General features: G+C 44.1%; 1 long non-coding RNA gene across 2 annotated transcripts in view; it reads left to right on the forward strand.

Annotated features, from left to right (window-relative positions):
* Window positions 1-4,981: 4,981 nt before the first annotated feature.
* LOC106144350 overlaps window positions 4,982-7,183 on the forward strand; it is a 32,720-nt gene continuing 30,518 nt past the window's right edge. Inside the window, exon 1 of one of the 2 annotated variants that reach the window (XR_003378763.1) lies at window positions 4,982-5,083. This is a non-coding gene — a long non-coding RNA (uncharacterized LOC106144350). The remainder of the gene's footprint in view (window positions 5,084-7,183) is intronic. The other variant, XR_003378762.1, reaches the window with a different exon arrangement.

The following is a 7,183-nucleotide window of genomic DNA, read 5'->3' on the forward strand; positions in this document are numbered from 1 at the left end:
GAGATTAAAGATATGTGCCACCACCAAGAGAAGGCGTTTGTTGGCAGCTGCCAGCTGCACAAGGAACTTGGTCAAATAATGCAGCCCCAAGCCTTATAGCCCTTTGTATTTTATGCACAAAAACTGCATCCTGATCATCAAACTTTAGATAGCAAGAAGCAGAACTACAGAGGCCAGAAAGCAAGGTTCACAGGGGGCTTTGTTGGAACTACAGATTAGGTCTTTGGTGGACTAGATCCTTGTGCCCACTTTTACAGGTATTGGGGCCTACTTACTGGGTTTTAAGGTCAGAATGGTATCTCTAACATGGTGTCAGTTGTGCTAAGGTCTGTTACAAGACTATTAGGTTTTTAGTCATCTTTAAATTGAGTTTTTTCTCCTGCAGTATATAGACTTGAATTCCTTATAGGTACTGATACTAAACCTCCTAATAGTTACCTTTCAATTGTCTTACAACTTGAGTGTTGTCTCTGTACTTTTAATTGTTTTCTTTGCTGTGCAGAAGTGCCTTAATTTGGAATAGTGGGACAGTGGCGATCCTATACCAGGAATTAAGATTATAAAACATCTCTGGTGCTTAGGGACTCCACGGGGTCAAACCAGTGATGAAGTTTCATGAGGAAGCATATTGCTGTTTCTGGTGTGTTGATAAGAGTGGAGCATCCTCCAGTTATTATTGGTGAGCAGTTGGCAGGATCTAAGGGAGGGCAGCAGTGGAAAGACTAAGGGAAGGTAAGATCAGTAAGATATTGCTAGCCAGAATACACATATCTGTGTTGTGTCTGGACAGAATGAGTTTAGTGCTTTGGTTTCCAGTTGTGCTGCGGGTAGGCAAGTCGATTTTTTTTTAAGTACCCAGTGCCAGACTGGTTGCTTTTGTGAGTACTACCTTTGAAGCTCTGAATGAGCAAAAGGAGTGACCCTTTATTTTTGCCCTGTGCAGCCTACCAGTTGGCATCTGTTTTGCAACATGGACAGTTATTATAAAATTAATGGTTTGGAGGCTGATCCATATTGTGTTAGGAAAACTCATCTGGAATCACAAGACTGCCCTGTAGGAGTCTGGGACAAGAACTTCGATGTTAAAATTTTGATGCATAAACATACTTTGGAAATAAAATACAGTAAAACTTCCTTTAAGGCATGTTTCTGACTAATTTATGTTTCTGTGCACCAGCTTGGACCAACTTGGACTGACAGGGTGTAACTCTTGTCCCCGAACAGCTTAATCCTGGTCAGACCATTTGCCCAGTCAGTAGCGGGACACTGTAGCGGGAATCTTACTTGATGGTAGATAGAGTTTCCCACTCCACATGGAGCCTGTAATCTCTAGTTAGGACAGTAATACAGGAACTCAGGGATGGGCTTAACTCTCATGAGCATTTGAAATTCACATTTTCCCCCCGGCCAGCTCACACTCACCACTGTGTACCTGCCCTAAACTCTAAACGCATTTCAAATTATTTTGAATCATCCTATCAGCAGCTTTGTTCACCAGAGAAACTAGTGTAAGTGTTGGCAGTCATGGTTTGTGTTTCTCAAATTTCTCTGTGCCTCCAAACCAGCGAAAGGAGTGCTTAGCACAGAGAGTTGGGGGCTGGACACCCAAATATAAACCTGAAATAAATTCCCTGGAGATGGAACTACTATTCTCCTGATGCCTAATACAGAGCTCAAATTGGGGAACCTGAAAGTGTTGTGGGAGCTCACAGCCTAAGACTGGGCCTAGGTGAGAATGGTCTCCCACGTGAATATAAATAAATTGATAAAACCACAGTGTGCATATATATGAACATGAGTTTTAAAAGGGTGCAGTTTTATTATTTTTAATATTATATGCATTTGTGTTTGTGATTGTCTGTATGTAACATGTATGCAGATGCCTACAGAGACCAAAAAAAGGGTGTTGGATCCCATGGAGCTGAAGTCACAGGTGGTTGTGAGCCACCTGATATGGGTGCTGGGACCTGAACTCAAGTCCTTTGGGAGGGCAGCAAGTGATTTTAAATGCTGAGCCATTTCTCCAGCTCCCATGAATCTTAATCTACCTATCTATAGTTTTGGCAGAATTTGGGGAACCAGAAATTGTCAGTTTGTCTCCCTATTTTCCTTAGTGGTGTTAAAAGAGAAAAAAAAAGTGAAAACAAAGTTCAAGAAAATAGGCACTTGAGTTTAGTGCCCAGGACTAGGAAATTAGTATTGTTCTTGGTGCCAGGGGGAAGGGGATATTGACTGTGGTTTATTTGTGCTCCCATCATGGCATTTCCTTCAGAAGTTTTCATTCCTAGCTCCCCTTACACAGGACTTCTCTTTGGAAGGATAGATATGAATGATACTAAACTAGAGACTAAGGCAAATATATCTTGTTTCACAGTGCATATAAACTCTTGATATTTTATTTACACTATTTTCTTTTTTCTTTCTTTTTTTTTATTTTTCAGGCAGGGTTTCTCTGTAGCTTTGGAGCCTGTTCTGGGACTCACTCTCAGAAGACTAGGCTGGCCTCGAACTCACAGAGGTCCATCTGTTTCTGCCTCCCAAGTACTGGGATTAAAGGCCACCACTGTAACATGAGGGTCCGCTTTTTGGGGGGTTTCTGTCCTCCCACCAGTTCCCACAGCTGTTTAGTCCCAAAGAAAATCACACAGAGGTCACCATAAGTTATAAACTGACTGGCCCATTAGCTCAGGCTTCATATTAGCTCTTATAACATATTATTAGCCCATTATTCTAGTATATGTATCCTCATGGCTCCGTACCTTTTTCAGTGGGGCAGGTCACATCTTGCTTCTGCTGTGTCTGGACAGGACTTGGGGAAGAGCTTCCTTCCTCCCAGAATACTCCTGTTCTCATTGTTCCACCTCTATTTCCTGTCTGGTTGTCCTGCCTATACTTCCTGCCTGGCTACTGGCCAATCAGCGTTTATTTAAAACATAATTGACAGAATACAGAATTGTCCCACACCACACCACTACATGGTGTATATTATCCTTTTATTTCTTCTGGGGGGATTGTTTATTTGTTTTCTGAGACAGAGTTTCTCTGTGTAGACCTGGCTGTCCTGGAATTTGTTCTGTAGACCAGGCTGGCCTCAAACACACAGAAATCTGCCTGTTTCTGCCTCCTTAGTGCTGGGATTCAAGGCGTGTGCTACCAGCATCTGGCACCCTATTTTTCTGTACATTGAAAAGTTGTATATGCATATTATTTGTATGTAAATGGAATAATGAAATCAAAAGAACTGACTTATCTGACACCTAAAATAGTGGTATTTTCTGATGTGAACATTTGAAATGGTTCCTTAGTGATTTGGAAACATATAGCTCCCTGGTATTAATAGTAGTCCCCATCAATTGCAGTAATCTAAAAAAAAAATCCCTCCCAGCTAATTGAAAATTCAACTCACGAGTTCATCTAATTCTTCCCAGGGCAATTCATGTATCCCTCCTAGGATCCTACTTGTTGCCTAGCTTCTCTGGAGCTGTGGATTGTAACCTGGTTACCCTTTGCTTAACATCTAGTATTTCACGTATGAGCAAGTACAGTGGGACCAGGATCTGTCCCTGGTCCATGAACTAGAGCTTGTTGGAGCCCATTCCCTATGGTGGGCTGCTGTGTTCATACTAGATATTGGAGAATAGGGCTTGGTCCTGCCTTCGAGTTATACACCAGACTTTGTTGACTCCCCGTGGGAGGCCTTACTTACCCTTTGGGAGGAGTGGATGGGGGATAGGCTCAGGGGTAGGTGGGAGGAGGGGTTAGAGGAGGGTGGGACAGTGAACTGTGGTTGGAATGTGAAATGAAGTTTAAAAAAAAACTGTGTGCCAGTTACCTCATTTTTTGTCTTTATTGTTAATTTTGTCTCTCCCCTCCCCCCCCCCCCGCCAAACCTGGAGCTGAGGACTGAACCTAGGGCCTTGCACTTGTGTAAATATTCTAAGAAAATTGGGAGCCTTGGAGAGGGTGGGAGAAGGGAGAGCAGTGGAGGGGAAAGGGGAGGAGAAAATGAAAGAATGGGATGATCGAGATGGGGCAAGGACAGAGAGGGAGAGCAAGGAAGGCAATGTCTTGATTGAGGGAGCCATTATGGGGCTAATGAGAATTCTGGCGCTAGGGAAATTCCCAGGAATCTACAAGGATGACCCCAGCTAAGACACTAAGTAGTAGTGGAGAGAGTGCCCAAACTGTCCTTCCCCTGCAATCAGATTAGTGATTAATTTTCATTGTAGAGCCTTCATCTAGCAACTGATGGAAACAGATGCAGAGATCCACAGTCACTGGCTGAGTGTTGAAGGTGCCATGTTAGCCAAACTCCAGTTGAAGAGAGGGAGGAGCGATAATATGAACAAAGGTGTCAAGACCATGATGGGGATATCCACAGGACAGCTCACCTGAGCTAATGGGAGCTCACCAACTCTGGACTGACAGCAGGGGAAGCAGCATAGGACCAAACTAGGCCCTTTGAATGTGGGTAACAGTTGTATGACTGGGGCAGACTGCGGGCCCACTGGCAGTAGGACCAGGATTTATCCCTACTGCTTGTTCTGGCTTTTTGGGATACTATTCTCTTTGGAGGGATACTTTGCTCAGCCTAGATATAATGGGTGAGGGTTTTGCTCCTGCTCAAAGTGATGTGGTAGACATTGTTGACTTCCTATGGGAAGACTTACCTGCTCTGAGGAGTGTGGATGGGGAGGTGGGATGGGGGAAGGTAGGGGGAGCAGGAGGAGGGAAGGGAGTGGGAACTGGGATTGGTATATAAAATGAGAAAAGATTGTTTTTTAAAAAATGAGTAAGGGCCAGGCATTGGTGGTGCATGCCTTTAATCCCAGCACTCGGGAGGCAAAGGCAGGCGGACCTCTGTGACTTCGATGCCAGCCTGGTCTACAAGAGCTAGTTCTGGGACAGGCACCAAATCTATAGAGAAACCCTGTCTCAAAAAAAGTAATTAAAAAACATTAAAAATAGGAGAAAAAAGAAAATTCAACTCACTTTACTATTTCTCCATTGTCTATACCCTCCAGGTTCACAGTTCAACTCTGCTCCCATGAATCTGATTGAGATTTCTACAGCCTGTGAGAAGGTAGAGAATTGGGCCTGGGCAGGCCTAGCTATTGTCACGCCATACATATTCCATATATGCTGTTGCAAATGAAAGAATTCACTTTCTTGGGTGTGGCAGGGTAAGTGTGGGAGGGGGCATGTTTTAATATAGGCACATGTACACTGCCTGCTTTTGGATGGTGGCTTCCTCCAATTAAAACACTCTGTCCAGGAGGGATCAGGAAGTCTTGTGAGCAGACAGATGTCTGCGAGAACAGAGAATTGGAATATTTTTGAGGGCCTCACTAGCAGTATAAGGAGTAAACAGCTGCTGGGTTTGGAGACCGGGAAACCTAGCTTCAGAGAGAAGAGATTCTCAGACTGTCAAGCAACCCTTTGTGAACATCGCCCGTGATGAGAAGGGCTTTGGTGATGTGGCTGCTTTTGAGGTAGCCCTGCTCGCTGTAAAGTGAGCCCTCCCCATACTCCTGTTAGTAACTCCAGTGAAAAGTCACTGCTTCAGCAAGTCAGACTTCGGTACAGTTGTTACTTTAGACTGTTGCAGGCTCCCTTTCTGAGGTCAGTAGATGTGTGTCTTGTTTGTTGTCTCCCCAGCAAACATCTGGCTGGAGGGTAATTTTCCACATCATTCTTCAGGCCATACATACAATTTTATTCTTTTTTTTTAATTTTAAAAAATTTATTCAGAGATTCAAAGTTCTGTACAATTTAATTGATCTCTATTTCTCCATTCTTATCTCAAATATTTATCACCATTGATATCTAGTAGGACTACCGTCATTTTAATTAATTTAATATCTAAAATTTTTATCTTGAAACTTATGAAAATGCACTTTCAATATCAATGCTTACCACTATCTTTACTGTAATGGTTTAGATAAAAAGCTGTGCAGTTTTCTGAAGGGCAGCAGCGGGCAGAGGGCCACGAGGGGCGGGATCCTACCACCAGAGGCCTCTGTACATCCAAAGGGGGCGGGTGGGAGGTGGTGGATAAGAGACCTCAGCAGGTCAGTATGGCAGCCAGTCACACAAGGAGACGAGGCAGGTGAGGGATAAATATGCCATGCAGAGAGAGGGGTTGGGTATAGTTTATTCAGTGGGTTATGGAAGGAAAATGTAGGGGGACAGAGGGAGAGAGAAAGAGAGAGAGAGAAGAAGAAGACGGAGGAGGAGGAGGAGCAGAGAGGAGGCTGCAGACAGGGCAGAGAGAGTATGTAATGATTATTAAAAATTGCTGCGGATCCCCGAGTAGCTTGCTTCAGGATCCCCCTCAGGAAGGGGGCAGCAGGTCCCAAGAACATCCAGTCTCAGAGAGACCACAGTAGGTCTCCGAAGGTAGCTACAATTTTATTCTTTAGCTAGGGTCTCTCCTTGGCCTGGGACCTCTCATGTAGGTGTGAGGCCTAGGGATCTGCCTGTCTCTTTCCCTAGCCCTGTGACAACATTTGAAAAATAGATTCCTTTGTTTTATTTGATGTGTAGGAATATTCTGCTCACATGTATGTCTGTGCACTGTGTGCATGCCTGGAGATCAGGAAAGAGGGTTTCAGTCCCCTGAAAAAACTGGAGTTATGGACAGTTGTGAGCCACCATGCAGGTGCTGAACAAGTGCTCTTAACTGCTGAACCATCTCTCCAGCCCCATGGGCAGCATTGTGTGTGTGTGTGTGTGTGTGTGTCCACTCTAGAGTTAGTGGGACCTAGGAGAATAGACCAATAAATGAAGCAGACTAAAGTCTCATGCAGTAGCCAGCTTTATTAAACAAAGCACCATACAATTTATACACTGAGGATAAGAAGAATCACATGAGTCAAGGTCCCACGAGCTCAAGCTGTATTCAATCACAAGAACAAGCCACACATGGCAAAAACATGTTTTTCCGTAGCGGCATATCAAGAATAGTTTAAACATTTAGTTGGATAACAGCAGCAAGCAAGAGTAATCTGAAGTGGGGCTGGAGAGATGGCTCAGAGGTTAAGAGCATTGCCTGCTCTTCCAAAGGTCCTGAGTTCAATTCCTAGCAACCACATGGTGGCTCACAACCATCTGTAATGGGGTCTGGTGCCCCCTTCTGGCCTGCAGGCATGGACACAGACAGAATATTGTATACATAATAAAT

Source organism: Microtus ochrogaster, unplaced genomic scaffold (genome assembly GCF_000317375.1).
Source record: "Microtus ochrogaster isolate Prairie Vole_2 unplaced genomic scaffold, MicOch1.0 UNK17, whole genome shotgun sequence".
Taxonomy (NCBI): Eukaryota; Metazoa; Chordata; class Mammalia; order Rodentia; family Cricetidae; genus Microtus; species Microtus ochrogaster.